Source organism: Dromaius novaehollandiae, unplaced genomic scaffold, assembly GCF_036370855.1.
Source record: "Dromaius novaehollandiae isolate bDroNov1 unplaced genomic scaffold, bDroNov1.hap1 HAP1_SCAFFOLD_79, whole genome shotgun sequence".
Taxonomy (NCBI): domain Eukaryota; kingdom Metazoa; phylum Chordata; class Aves; order Casuariiformes; family Dromaiidae; genus Dromaius; species Dromaius novaehollandiae.
Genome location: NW_026991382.1, coordinates 153,670 through 167,654, shown reverse-complemented (window position 1 = coordinate 167,654; position 13,985 = coordinate 153,670).

The following is a 13,985-nucleotide window of genomic DNA, read 5'->3' as shown; positions in this document are numbered from 1 at the left end:
TTTTTCTGGTGTAGCAGGATCCGAGTGCCTTTTTTTGCATTGTAGCAGCCTCCGAGTGCCTTTTTTTGTGCTGTAGGGGCCACTGAGTGCCTTTTTTTGCGGTGCAGGGGCCTCAGGGTGCATTTTTTTGCAGTGTACTAGCCTCCAAGTGCGTTTTTTTGCAATGTAGGGGCTTCCGAGTGCCTTTTTTGTGGTGCAGGGGACTCCGAGTGCCTTTATTTCCAGTGTACAGGCCTCCAAGTGCCTCTCTTTCCAGTGCAGGGGCCTCCAAGTGCCTTTATTTCCAGTGTACAGGCCTGCAAGTGCCTCTTTTTCCAATGCAGGAGCCTCCGAGTGCCTTTTTTGGTGGTGCAGGGCCCTCCGAGTGCCTTGTTTCACATTGTAGCAGCCCCTGAGTGCCTTTTTTTGTGCTGTAGGAGCCACCGAGTGCCTTTTCTTGTGGTTCAGGGACCTCCGAGTGCTGTTATTTTGGGGTGTGTGGTCCTCCATGTACCTTTTTTTGTGGTGTAGTGGCCCCAAGTGCCTTTTCTTGTGGTTCAGGGGCCTCCGAGTGCCTTGTTTCACATTGTAGCAGCCCCCGAGTGCCTTCTTTTGTGCTGTAGGGGCCACCGAGTGCCTTTTTTTTGCAGTGTACTAGCCTCCAAGTGCCTTTTTTTGTGATGTAGGGGCTTCCGAGTGCCTTTTCTTGTGATTCACTGTTGTCCGGGTGCCTTTTTTTGTGGTGCAGGGGCCTCCGAGTGCCTCCTTTTGAGGTGCACTGCTGTCTGAGTGCCTTTTTTTGCAGTGAAGGGGCATCTAAGTGCCTTTTTTTCCAGTCTAGCAGCCTCCAAGTGCCTATTTTTGCGATGCAGGCTCCCAAAGTGCCTTTTTTTCCAGTATAGTGTCCTCCATGTGCATATTTTTTGCAGTGCATGTCCTCCTAGTGCCCTTTTTTCCAGTGCTCAGGCCTCCAAGTGCCTTTTTTCTGTTATGGTCCTTCAACCATAAGCACTTTACCTGTATTTACCTGTACTGCCTGAAATGATATTGTCAGGCCCACCACTGCTGGATGAGATAGTCACGTCACTTCTGCCTCACGGCCTGGTAGGCCAGTCAGGCCCATCAGTCCTCGCTCTGCTTGTGAGGTTGCTTCTGCCTCTGTGCTTGATAGGCCAGTGGCAGGGCCATGCCTCCTGGCTTTGCTTGTGAGGATACTTGTGTCTCCATGCCAAAAAGGGCAGTGGCAGGCCCATGGTTGCTGGTTGTGCCTTATGATGTCACTTTGACCTGCATGCCATTGCATGCATGGGCATGCACTGCCACGCCCATGGCTGCTGGTCTGCTTGGGTGTTCCCTTCTTTCTCCGTGTTTGATGCGCCATGGCAGGCCCAGAGCTGCTGGCTGTGCTTGTGAGGTCCCTTTGACCTCAGTGCCTGATGAGGCACTCAGAGCGCCATGAGTCCTACCTGCGCTTCTGAGCTCACTTCTGCCTCAGTGCCTGATTGGCAAGTGGCAGGCCAATAGCTGCTTGCTGAGGTAGTGAGGTCATTTTTACCAGCAGCCCTAAACTTAGCACTATGGGATGTTCAGAATCCTCCGTGACAGCCTCTAAGACTATTGCCAGTGGAAATTCTTTTGGGGAGACCTTTAGCCACAGTGGGCAACTCAGGCTAAAAGCAACCGCTTGGGTGGAGATGAGCGAATTACACTTACAAAAGGCAGGGGAAAAGCTCAGTGGGCCCACTCAGTACCAGGTGGCGTGCAAGCACACGCTATCCAGCCTGGACATAAGGGGTTGGTACAGATAGTCACCTGAAAGTCCGAAGTGCAACCAAATCTCGGGAGGCCCCTACACTGTATTGTTGAGTTCTTATTTCACTGTTAAACTTCCAGGTAAAGAAAATTGGCTCTAGTCAGATGTAAAGCGGCTGAGTGGACCGGAAGCTCTTGGAAGCACCACATGAGCTAAGCCGTACTGGACATTAAATGTTACAAAGTGTGGCGTGTAACACTTGCTTGTGTTGTTAGTTGTTGTCATGACATTTGTGCTTGCACTGGAGTATTGTTTAACCGCCCTAGCAAAAAACCAACCTGCGAGTAAAATGTGTTGTAGCCAAAATCGAGGAGAAGCAATTTGGGAAGCAAATGAGGAACGCTATTGTTCCTACTTGTATCAAATAGCGCATCCACAGAGTTGACAGCATGTTGCAGTGCCTACCACGTTGAAGGTGAGGCAAAAGCCCTGGAGGAGCATCCCATATGGCTAGAAATGGGACCAAGACATTACCCAAACTGAGAAGTCCAGTGTGTCACTAACTACAAATTGTAGTGACTCTCGCCTGGTGCCGGAGAGACGATTGCACTGAAAACTTCCGCCTTCCATTGCCCGGGTCCCGGCAGACCCCAGTGATGTGTTCTAACGAACGCTCTTGTAATGGGAGTGTAACTTGTAAGTCTACGCCATTAGTTCTACCCTGCACTCTCAGGAGCAGGCTTTCAACACTCTCTCCTGCTTTAACCACTTCCCCAATGCTCTCCATTTTAACTTTCCCTGCGGTCACTGCAGGAACAGCCCGACCATCTCCGCAGAGCTCCCACGCAGTTAAATCAACCGGAACACAAAAGTTACTGTCGAACCCTTTGTGGTCTCTAAAACCTGTAGCGTTACTCAGGCAAGAGAACATGTCTATGATTAAGCCATCCTGTCTGCCATTTTTAAATATAGCTTACACCACATGGATGGAATGGTTACGCAAGCGGACCTGAAGCGCCAAATGGCGAGAAAGAAAGGATGTCAGTGGTGTTACAGGGCCAGGATTAGGAGTTCTAAATAGCATCGATGCTGAGGCATTAGTGAATAAGCAAGTGCCACAAACAGAGATGTGTCTAGATTAGACAAAGCAAAGCCATTACGATCATCTCTGTTACCTCTTGGACGTAATCAACGGTGCTCCTCTCAGATTTCTACCTCAGTGGGAGCTCAAAGAAGGCAAGCTCATCAGCTTCCTTAGTTGCAGCAGGAGGAGCTCAAACTAATGTTTCTTTGGCGGTCCATTGTATCCAAGCCAAATGGACACAATCCGGACCAGTTGCAACAACTCGGGCAGGTGAGAAAGGGCTCCTACCCAGTGAAATTCGCAAAGCAGGACTCCTTCCAAAGGAGTTCAGTGTTAAGGACTCTTGGACTGCCACCATCTAGAGTTAATCAGAGTCAGGCTAGGGCAGCCCCATGACATTGCCTCCCGCGCCCCTAGTCGACAATAACACCAGGCCTGTTCCCACCTTTCTCCTAAGAGTGTGAAACTGCTCAAACTCTCCCACCTATCAGTTCACATGGATCAGAGGTCTGGGCACACCAGGCTTGCCTCGGGCAATCCCACAAGACATGCCCAATCTCGCCATCCTCCCCTGTGGACACTTACACCACGTCCACTCACAGCTGCCTCCTAAGAATGCCCGCCTGCTCAGCTGCCTGTCCGAACAGCCGACGCTGACAGGCAAGAGCTGTTGCCAAGCAAGCTTGACCTGCATGCGCAGGGCAGCCCCATAGCACTTGCACAGCTGCCTTCCTCGCCGGTTGACACTTACAGCAGGGCTATTCCCTCCGAACGCCTAGGAGTGCCACACTGCTCCAATGCCTCCACTGACAGTCAGGGCTCACAGGCAGGAGCTAGTCCCAGCCAAGCTTCCCCTGCATGCCTAAGGCAGTCCCACAACAGGATAACGGCTTGCCTTCCTTTCCTGTCGACATTAATAGCACCGCTACTCCCGCCTTCCTCCTAGCAATGCCACGTTGCTCAAATGCCTGTCCAACGAGCAAGGGCTGCTGGGCAAGAGCATGGGTATGCGAAACTAGCCTTGGGCAGCCCCACAAGAGGTACCCATCTCGCCTTCCTCCCCCGTCAACAATTACAGCAGGCGTACTCACAGCTTCCTCCTAAGAATGCCCAACTGCTCAGACGCCTGTCCGAACAGCAAGGGCCGCTAGGCAAGAGCTCTGGGCATGCCAAGCTTCCCTTTGGCAGCCCACAGCATATTCCCTGCTCTCTTCTAGGTGAGGGCCTTTTGGACCTTTACATCACGGCTACTCCCAACTTAGTCCTAAGAATGCCAAAATGCTCAGACGCCTTTGCGAGCAAGCAGGGCTCAAAAGCAAGAGCTCATCCCCACCACACAAAACCTGCTAAGCCACAGCAGGCCCACAACACGTTCACGGTTGCCTTCCTCTCCTGTCCACACTTAAAGGATGCGTACTCACGCCTTGCGAAGAAGGCAAGTCGTGAACGTGTTGTGGAGCTGCCCTAAGCATGCAGTGCAAGGTTGCTGGGGCATCTTTTTTGCCTGTGAGCTCTGGGTGTTCGGACAGTCGTGTGAGCAGTCTGGCATTCTTAGGCAGAAGCTGTGAGTACGCCTGGTGTAATTGTCGACGGGGGAGGATGGCGAGACGGGCTCATTTTGTTGTGCTCCCAGAGACAAGCATGTCGTGCCCAGCGCTCTTGCCCGTGAGTGCCGGCTGCCAGACAGGTGTCTGATCAGGCGAGCTTTCTAAAGCGTAAGCCTGGTGTAATTGTCGACAGGTCTCAGAGGCAAGAAAGCTGGACTCCCCCAGAATTGCTCTGCATGCTTAGGGCAGCCCCGCAATGCGTTCACAGCTGCCTTCCTCGCCTGTCGACACTTACAGCAGGGCTATTCCCTCCAGACGCCTAGGCGTGCCACACTGCTCAAGCGCCTCCACCGACAATCAGGGCTCACAGGCGGGAGCTAGTCCCAGCCAAGCTTCCCCTGCATGCCTAAGGCAGTCCCACAACAGGATAACGGCTTGCCTTCTCCTGTCGACATTAACAGCACCGCTACTCCCGCCTTCCTCCTAGCAATGCCACGTTGCTCAAATGCCTGTCCAACGAGCAAGGGCTGCTAGGCAAGACCCCCGGGTAGCCTTGGGCAGCCCCGCAAGACGTACCCATCTCACCTTCCTCCGCCGTCGACAAATACACCATGCGTATTCACAGCTTCCTCCTAAGAATGTCAGCGTGCTCAGACGCCTGAGCGAACAACAAGTGCAGAGAGGTAACAGCTCTGGGCATGCCAAGCTTCCCTTTGGCAGCCCACAAAATATTCCCTTGCCCTCTTCCTAGGTGCGCCCCTTTTGGCCCTTTACACCACGGCTGCTCACAAGCCTTATTCCTGAGAATGCCGGCCGGCTCCGACACCCGTCGTGGCAGAAGTGGATTCAGAGGGGAGAGCTCTGGGCACCACAGGCTTGCCTCGGGCAGCCTGACCAAAAACGTCCAGGTCTCGCTTTCCTTCCCTGTGGACACTTACAGCAGGATCTTCCCAGCTCATTCCTGGGATAGGCACAGGTAGCACATGTCTCTCCCACTTGTCGGCACTCACAGGCAAGAGCTCTGGGCACCCCAAACTGGCTTCCGACAGCCTCGCAAAACGTCCCCTCTCGCCATCCTCCTCCATTGATAAGAAGACCAGGCCAACTCAAAGCTTCCTCCTAAGAATGCTAGAAGACTCAGACACCTGTCCGAACAGAGAGGGCTCACAGGCAAGTGCTCTTCCCAAGCAAGCTTGATCTTCATCCCTAAGGCCGCCGCACAGCATGTTCATGAGGTGGGCCTTCCTCTCCTGGCGCCACTTACAGCGGCCTTTGCTTGCTCTAATTGTGGCGAGGAGAGGCAGGCAAACAGCAAAATTCTGGTAGGGCTGCCTGAGCTATGCTGATCGAACCTATGAGCTCTGGCTGTTCGGATGGGCCACTGAACAGTCTGTCGTGCTTAGGAAGAAGTTGTGAATACGCCTGGTGTAATTGTCGACGAGGGAGGATGGCGAGACGGGCTCGTCTTGTGGCACTGCCAGAGACAAGCTTGTGGTGCCCAGCGCTCTTGCCCGTGAGTGCTCGCTCTCTGGAGCAGGTTCTGATTAGGCGACATTTCTAAAGAGTTAGTCTGGTGTAATTGTTCATGGGGAGGATGCCGAAAGGCGGACGTCCTGTGGGGATGCCAGAGACAGGCTTGTCCTGTGCCCAGAACGCTCGCCTGTGAATACTGATGGAGAGAAAAGCGTTTGAACAGTGTGGCCTTCCTAGCAGTAGGTTGGAACAGGCAGGCTGTGTCAGCAGGCGAAGACGGCAAACTGTGATCGTGTTGTGGAACTGCCATAAGCATGAAAAGCAAGCTTGGTGGGGGCAGCTTCCTGGCCTGTGAACCCTGGCTGTTCGGAGCGCCAGCTGAGCAATCTGGAAGCGTGAGTACGTCTTGTGGAAACAGGGGAAGATGGCAAGATGGGCTGATTTTGTTGTGCTTCCAGAGACAAGCTTGTCGTGCCCAGTGTTCTTGCCTATGCTTGCCCACTGTCCGGACAGGCTCCAATTCGGCAAGCTTTCTAAGGCGTAAAACTGATGTAATTGTCAGCAGGGCTCACAGGCAAGAGATACGCCAACCAAGCATGTTTTCATGCTTACGGCAGTCCACAATGCGTCCACGTCTCGCCTTCTTTGCCTGTCAACACTTACAGCAGGCCTACTCCCACCTTACTGCTCGGAGTGCCACACTGCTCAAATGCTTCTCTCCGCGTCAGTACGCACAAGCAAGAATTCTGGACACCAGCTGGAAAAGAGCTTCTGGCAGCTCCAGAAGACATACCATCGCACCATCCTCCCCAGTCGACAATTACACAAGGCTTGCTCCTAAGAATGCCAGCCTGCTCAGACGCCTGTCCAAAGAGCAGAAATGGGTTCAGAGGGGAGAGCTCTGGGCACCACAGGCTTGCCTCAGACAGCCTGACAAAAAATCCAGTCTCGCTTTCCGTCCCTGTGGACACTTATAGCAGGCCTCTTCCCACCTCACTCCTCGGCGTGCCACAGGTATCACCCGCCTCTCCCACTTGTCAGCACTCACAGGCAAGAGCTCTGGGCACACCAAACTGGCTTTCGACAGCCTCGCAAAAAGCCCCCCTCTCGTCATCCTCCCCCTCGATAAGACCAGGCCAACTCAAAGCTTCCGCCTAAGAATGCCAGAAGACTCAGATGCCTGTACGAGCAGGCAGGGCTCACAGGCAAGTGCTCTTCCCAAGCAAGCTGGCCCTTCATCCCTAAGGCCACTGCACAGCATGTTGGCGGGGGGGGCGGGCCTTCCTATCCCGGCGACACATAGATCGGGGCTTGCTGGCTCTGTGGCGAGGAGAGAAGAGGGTAGGCAAAGTGCGAAGCTGTTGTAGAGCCGCCTTAGATATGCAGATCAAGTCTGTGAGCTCTGGCTATTCGGAAAGGTGTCAGAGCAGTCTGGCACTCTCAGGAGGAAGTTGTGAGTACGCCTGGTGCAATTGTCAAGGGGGAGGATGGTGAGACGGGCTCATCTGATGGGGCTGCGCAAGACAAGCTTGGCGTGCCCAGATCTCCTGTCTGTGCATTCTGACAGGTGGGAGAGGCGTTTAAGCAGTGTAGAACAAATAGGCGTAAGGTGGAAAAGGCCTTGTGTTATCGTCGACAGGCGAATAAGGCGAGACTGGGAATTTTGGCGAAACTGCCCGAAGAAAGCTGTCCTGGCCCAGAGCGCTTGCCTGTAAGCCTTTGCTTTTCGGACAGGTGTCTGAGTATTTTAGCAGTCTTCAGAATAAGGTGCGAGCAGAAGTGGTGTTTCGACCAGGTCGCTGTGGGGTGGTAGTCAAGGGCACGTTCTGCGGGGCTGCCTGAGGAAAGCGTGGCATGCCCAGAGCTCTTTCCTATGAAAGCTTGCTGGTCTCAGACCCCTGTCCCAGCAGCCAGGGCTCCAAGGCAAGAGCTTTTCCCAAGCACGCTTGACTTCCATCCCTAAGGCAGCCGCATGACACAATCAGGAGTGGCCGTCCTCTCCTGGCGGGATTACAGAGGAACTTGCTTGCTCTGTGTTGGGAAACGAGGTAGGCAGACTGCGAAACTGTTGGAGAGCTGGCTTAGATATGCAGCTCGGGTCTGTGAGCGCTGGCTGTTCGCACAGGCAGATGAGCAGTCTGGCATTCTAAGGAGGAAGCTATGAGGACACCTGGTGTAATTGTCGATGGGGAGGATGGCGAGACGGGTTCGTCTTGTGGAGCGGCCAGAGACAAGCTTGTCAGTTCCAGAGCGCTCGCCTGTGAGTACTGGCGAGGAGAGACGCGTTTGAGCAGTGTGGCACGGCGAGCAGTAAGGTGGGAATAGGCCTGCTGTATGTGCCGACGGGCAAAGAAAGGGAGCCGGGAACGTGTTGTTGGGCTGCCCTGAGCATGCGGAGCAAGCTTGGTGGGGCAGCTCTCTTGCCTGTGAGCGCAGTCGACAGTTACACCAGGCTGACTCCTAAGAAAGTAAGCTTGCTCGGATGCCTGTCCGGAGAGCGGGCACTCATGGGCAAGAGCTCTGGATACACCAAGCTTGTCTCGGGACGGCCCATGGGCAAGGCTGAGTCTCCATCCTCCCTCGTCGACAATTGCACCAGGGGTTCTCACAGCTGCCTCCTAACAATGCCAGCCTGCTCAGCTGCCTGTCTGAACAGCCAGAGCTCACAGGCTTGAGCTGCATATCGAAGGCGGCTCTACAACACGTTTGCACTTTGCCTACCTCCACACAGCGTAAGCAAGCCCCGCTGTAAGTGTCGCCAGGAGAGGGAAGGCCCCCCCCTCGTGAACGGCATGTGCGGCTGCCTTAGGGATGAAGGTCTAGCGTGCTTGGGGAAGAGCTCTTGCCTGTGAACGCTGGCTGTTCGGGCAGGCGTCTGAGCATTTTGGCATTCATAAGAGGAAGCTTTGAATCTGCCTGGTGTTATAATCGAGGGGGAGGATGGCGAGAAAGGGGCGTCTCGCGAGGCTGCCGGAAGCACAATTGGAGTGCCCAGAGTTCTTGCCTCTGAACCCCTTTCTATTCGGAGAGTTGTCTGAGCAGGCTGGCATTCTCAGCAGTAAGGCTTGTATACCTGTCAAACAAGGGTAATATGGGAATTTGGCTCTTCTTCTGGGCTTCCAGATGGAAGCTTGTCCTGCCCAGAGGTCTTGCCTGTGAGCGCTGGCTGTTCGTACAGGCAGCAGAGCAGGCGGGCATTCTTTGGAGGAAGCTGTGAGTGGATGTGGTGTAAATGGCCACGGGGAGGATGGCGAGATGGGGAGAGCTTCGAGAGACAAGCTTGTCGTGCCCAGAGCGCTTGACTGTGAGTACTGACAGGGGCGAGAGACACGTTTGAGCAGAGTTGCACGCCTAGCAGTGCCATGCAACTGCAGTGTCGACAGCGTCTGCGAGGCCTGGGTGTTCGGCCAGTTGTCTGAGAAGTCTGGCATTCTTAGAAGGAGGCATTGAGTACGCCTGCTGTAAGTGTCGACGGAGAGCCGGGTTGTCTCGCAGGGCTGCCAGAGACAAGCTTGGCGTGCCCAGACCTCTTGCCCATGAGTGCCGGCTCTCTGGACAGGCGTCCGAGAGGATGGTTTTCTTAGGAGTCAGCCTGGTGTAACTGTCGACTGCACTCACAGGCAAGAGAGCTGCCCCACCAAGCTTGCTCCGCATGCTTAGCCCAGTCCCACAACACGTTCCCGGCTCGCGTTCTTTGCCCGTCGACACATACAGCAGGCCGATTCCACTTTACTGCTCGGAGTGCCACACTGCTCAAACACCTCTCTCCTCGCCAGCACACACAGGCAAGCGCTGTAGGCACGACAAGCTTGTCTCTCGAAGCCCCTCCATCTCGCCCGTCGACAATTGCAACAGTACACGCACAGCTTCTTCCTAAGAATGCCAGGCTGCTCTGATGCCTCTTGGACCAGCAGGCGTTCACAGGCAAGAGCTCTGGGCAGGCCAGCTTGCTTCGAGCAGTCTCGCAAAAAGTTCCCCGTCTCGCCTTTCTCCTGTGTTGACAATTACACAGGGCTATGCCCACCTTATTTCTAGGAGTGCCACACTGTTTAAACGTCTCTCCCTTGTCTTTTCCCACAGCCATGAGCTCTGGTCATGCCAAGCTTGTCTCGGGCAGCCCTACAAGACGAGTCCGTCTCGCCATCCTCCCCATCGAGAATAAGACCAGGCATACTCAAAGCTTCCGCCTAGGAGTGCCAGACTGCTCGGACGGCTGGCCGAACAACCAGAGCTCACAACGTTGATCTGCGGCTCTCCAACAGGTTCGCAGTTTGCCTACCTCTTCTCTCCACACTTAGAACAAGCAAGCCCCGCTTTACGTGCTGCCAGCAGAGAACGGCCACTCGGGAACGTGCTGTGCGGTGGCCAGAGCCCAGGCTGTTCGGACAGGTGTCTGAGCAGTCTGGCATTCTTAGGAGGCAGCTCTGAGTATGCCTGGTGTAATTGCCGACGGGGAGGAAGGCGAGATATGGACTTCTTGTGGAGCTGCCAGAAAGAAGCTTGTTGTGTCCAGAGCGCTCGCCTGTGACTGCCGCCAGTCCAGAGAGGCGTCTGAGCAGGCTTGCTTTCTTAAGATTCAGCCTGCTGTAACTGTCGACTGCGCTCACAAGGAAGAGCACTGCCCCAGCAAGCTTGCTCCGCATGCTCAGGGCAGCCCAATTAATACGTTCCCGGCTCCCTTTCTTTGCCTGTCGGCACGTATAGCAGGCCTATTCCACCTTACTGCTAGGCGTGCCACACTGCTCAAACGGCTCTCTCCTCGTCAGTACGCACGGGCAAGCGCTCCGGACATGACAAGCTTGTCTCTCGAAGCTCACAAGAAACCTCCACCTCACCCTCCTCCCCTTCGACAATTGCAACAGGCGTACTCAAAACTTCCTCCTAAGAATGCCAGACTGCTCTGACACCTTTCCGAATAACCAGAACTCACAGACCTGAGCTGCATATCTAAGGCGGCTCTACAACAGATGTGCACTTTGCCTGCCTCTCCTCGCCACAGTTAGAGCAAGCAAGCCCCGCTGTAAGTGGCGCCAGGAGAGGAAGGCCACTTGCGAACGTGCTGTGCGGTGGCCTTAGGGATGAAGGGCCTGCTTGCTTGGGAAGAGCTCTTGCCTGTGAGCCTTGGCTGTATCTGAGTCTTCTGGCATTCATAGGAGGAAGCTTTGAGTTGGCCTGGTCTTCTTATCGAGGGGAAGGATGGCGAGAGGGGGACTTTTTGCGAGGCTGTCGGAAGCCAATTTGGGGTGCCCAGAGCTCTTGCCTGTGAGTGCTGACAAGTGGGAGAGACATGTGCTACCTGTGCCTATCCCAGGAGTGAGCTGGGAAGAGTCCTGCTGTAAGTGTCCACAGGGAAGGAAAGCGAGACCTGGACGTTTTTGGTCAGGCTGCCCGAGGCAAGCCTGTGGTGCCCAGAGCTCTCCCCTCTGAATCCACTTCTGCCACGACGGGTGTCGGAGCCGGCCGGCATTCTCAGGAATAAGGCTTGTGAGCAGCCGTAGTGTAAAGGGCCAAAAGGCGCGCACCTAGGAAGAGGGCAAGGGAATATTTTGTGGGCTGCCAAAAGGAAGCTTGGCATGCCCAGAGCTATTACCTCTCTGCACTTGTCATTCGCTCAGGCGTCTGAGCACTCTGGCATTCTTAGGAGGAAGCTGTGAGTACGCATGGTGTATTTGTCGACGGCGGAGGAAGGTGAGATGGGTACCTCTTGTGGGCTGCTCGAGGCAAGCCCAGCAGCCCTTGCTCGTTGGACAGGCATTTGAGCAATGTGGCATTGCTAGGCGGAAGGTGGATGCTGACGTGCTTTTAATGTCGACAGGAGAAGAAGGCAAGCTGTTATCCTGTTGTGGGACTGCCTTAGGCATGCAGGGGAAGCTTGGCTGGGACTAGCTCCCGCCTGTGAGCCCTGATTGTCGGTGGAGGCGCTTGAGCAGTGTGGCACGCCTAGGCGTCTGGAGGGAATAGCCCTGCTGTAAGTGTCGACCGGCGAGGAAGGCAGCTGTGAATGTGTTGCGGTGCTGCCCTAAGCATGAAAAGGAAGCTTGGTTGGATAGCTCTCCTGCCTGTGCCCCCTGCCGACAATTATACCATGCTTACTCTTAAGAAAGCTCGTAAGTGTCGACCGGCAAAGGAGGCAAGCCGTGAATGTGCTGTTGGGCTGCCCTAAGCATGCAGAACAATTCTGGGTGTGGGGGGGGGTCCAGCTCTCTTGCCTGTGAGACCTGTCGACAATTACACCAGGCTTACGCTTTAGAAAGCTCGCCTGCTCAGACACCTGTCTGGCAGCCGGCACTCACGGGCAAGAGCGCTGGCCACGACAAGCTTGTCTCTGGGAGCACAACAAAATGAGCCCGTCTCGCCATCCTTCCGCCATCGACATTTGCTTGCCTTCTTCTCCTGCTGACAGTTACAGCGCGCCAATTCCCAACCTACTGCTAGGAGTGGCACACTGCTCAGATGCCTTTCTCCCCTGTCATTACTCACAGGCGAGCGTTCTTGGCATAACAAGCTTGTCTCTGGAAGCCCCACAGGTAGTCACATTTTGCCATCCTCCCCCATGAACAACTACACCATGCTTACTCTTAAGAGGGTGCTCAGAGGCTTCTCCGGAGAGCCGGCACTCATAGGCAAGAGATCTGGGCAGGAGAAGATTGTCTCTGGCAGGGCCACAAAACGAGCCGGGCTCACCATCCTCCCCTGTCGACAGTTACAGCAGGCGTACTCACAGCTTCTTCCTAAGCACGCCAGACTGCTCCGACGGCTGTCCGAACAGCCAGCGCTCACAGGCTTGAGCTGCATATCTGAGGCAGCTCTACAACAGGTTCGCAGTTTGCCCGCCTCTTCCCTCCACACTTAGAGCGAGCAAGCCCCTCTGTTTTGCCAGGAGAGGATGGCCACTCGGGAACATATTGTGCGGTGGCGTTAGGGATGAAGGCTCTTGCCTGTGAGCCCTGGCTGCTCGGACGCGCCACTGACTATTCTGGCATTCATTGAGGAAGCGCTGAGTACGCCTGGTGTGATCGGCGACACAAGTGAACGGTGAGCTGCGCATATCCTGTGCGGCTGCCAGAAGCTCTTTTCCAGCTCGTGTCCAGAATTCTTGCCTGTGAGGACTGACAGGTGAGAGAGGCGTTTGCGCAATATGGCACTCCTCGGAGTAAGGCGTGAGTACGCAGCCTTTAAGTGTGGACAGGAGAGGAAGGCAACTGTGAACGTGTTGTGGGCCTGCTGTGGCTTAGCAGGTTTTGTGTGGTGGGGATGAGCCCTTGCTTTTGAGCCCTGCTTGCTCGCAAAGGCGTCTGAGCATTTTGGCATTCTTAGGACTAAGTTGGGAGTAGCCGTGATGTAAAGGTCCAAAAGGCCCTCACCTAGAAGAGAGCAGGGAATATGCTGTGGGCTGGCAAAGGGAAGCTTGGCATGCCCGGAGCTCTTGCCTAGCGGCCCTTGCTGTTCGGACAGGCGTCTGAGCAGTTGGGCATTCTTAGGAGGAAGCTGTGAGTACGCCTGCTGTAACTGTTGATGGGGGAGGAAGGCGAGATGGGTACCTCTTGTGGGGCTGCCCAAGGCTAGTTTCGCATACCCGCGCTCTTGCCCAGCAGCCCTTGCTCGTTGGACAGGCATTTGAGCAACGTGGCATTGCTAGGAGGAAGGCGGGAGTAGCGGTGCTGTTAATGTCGACAGGAAAGGAAGGCAAGCCGTTATCCTGTTGTGGGACTGCCTTAGGCATGCAGGGGAAGCTTGGCTGGGACTAGCTCCTGCCTGTGAGCCCTGACTGTCAGTGGAGGCATTGGAGCAGTGTGGCACTCCTAGGCGTTCGGAGGGAATAGCCCTGCTGTAAGTGTCAACCGGCGAGGAAGGCAGCTGTGCAAGTGCTATGGGGCTGCCCTGCGCATGCAGGTCAAGCTTGCTTGGCAACAGCTCTTGCCTGTCAGCGTCGGCTGTTCGGACAGGCAGCTGAGCAGGCGGGCATTCTTAGGAGGCAGCTGTGAGTGGACGTGGTGTAAGTGTCCACAGGGGAGGATGGCGAGATTGGGCATGTCTTGTGGGATTGCCCGAGGCAAGCCTGGTGTGCCCAGACCTCTGATCCATGTGAACTGATAGGTGGGAGAGTTTGAGCAGTTTCACACTCTTAGGAGAAAGGTGGGAACAGGCC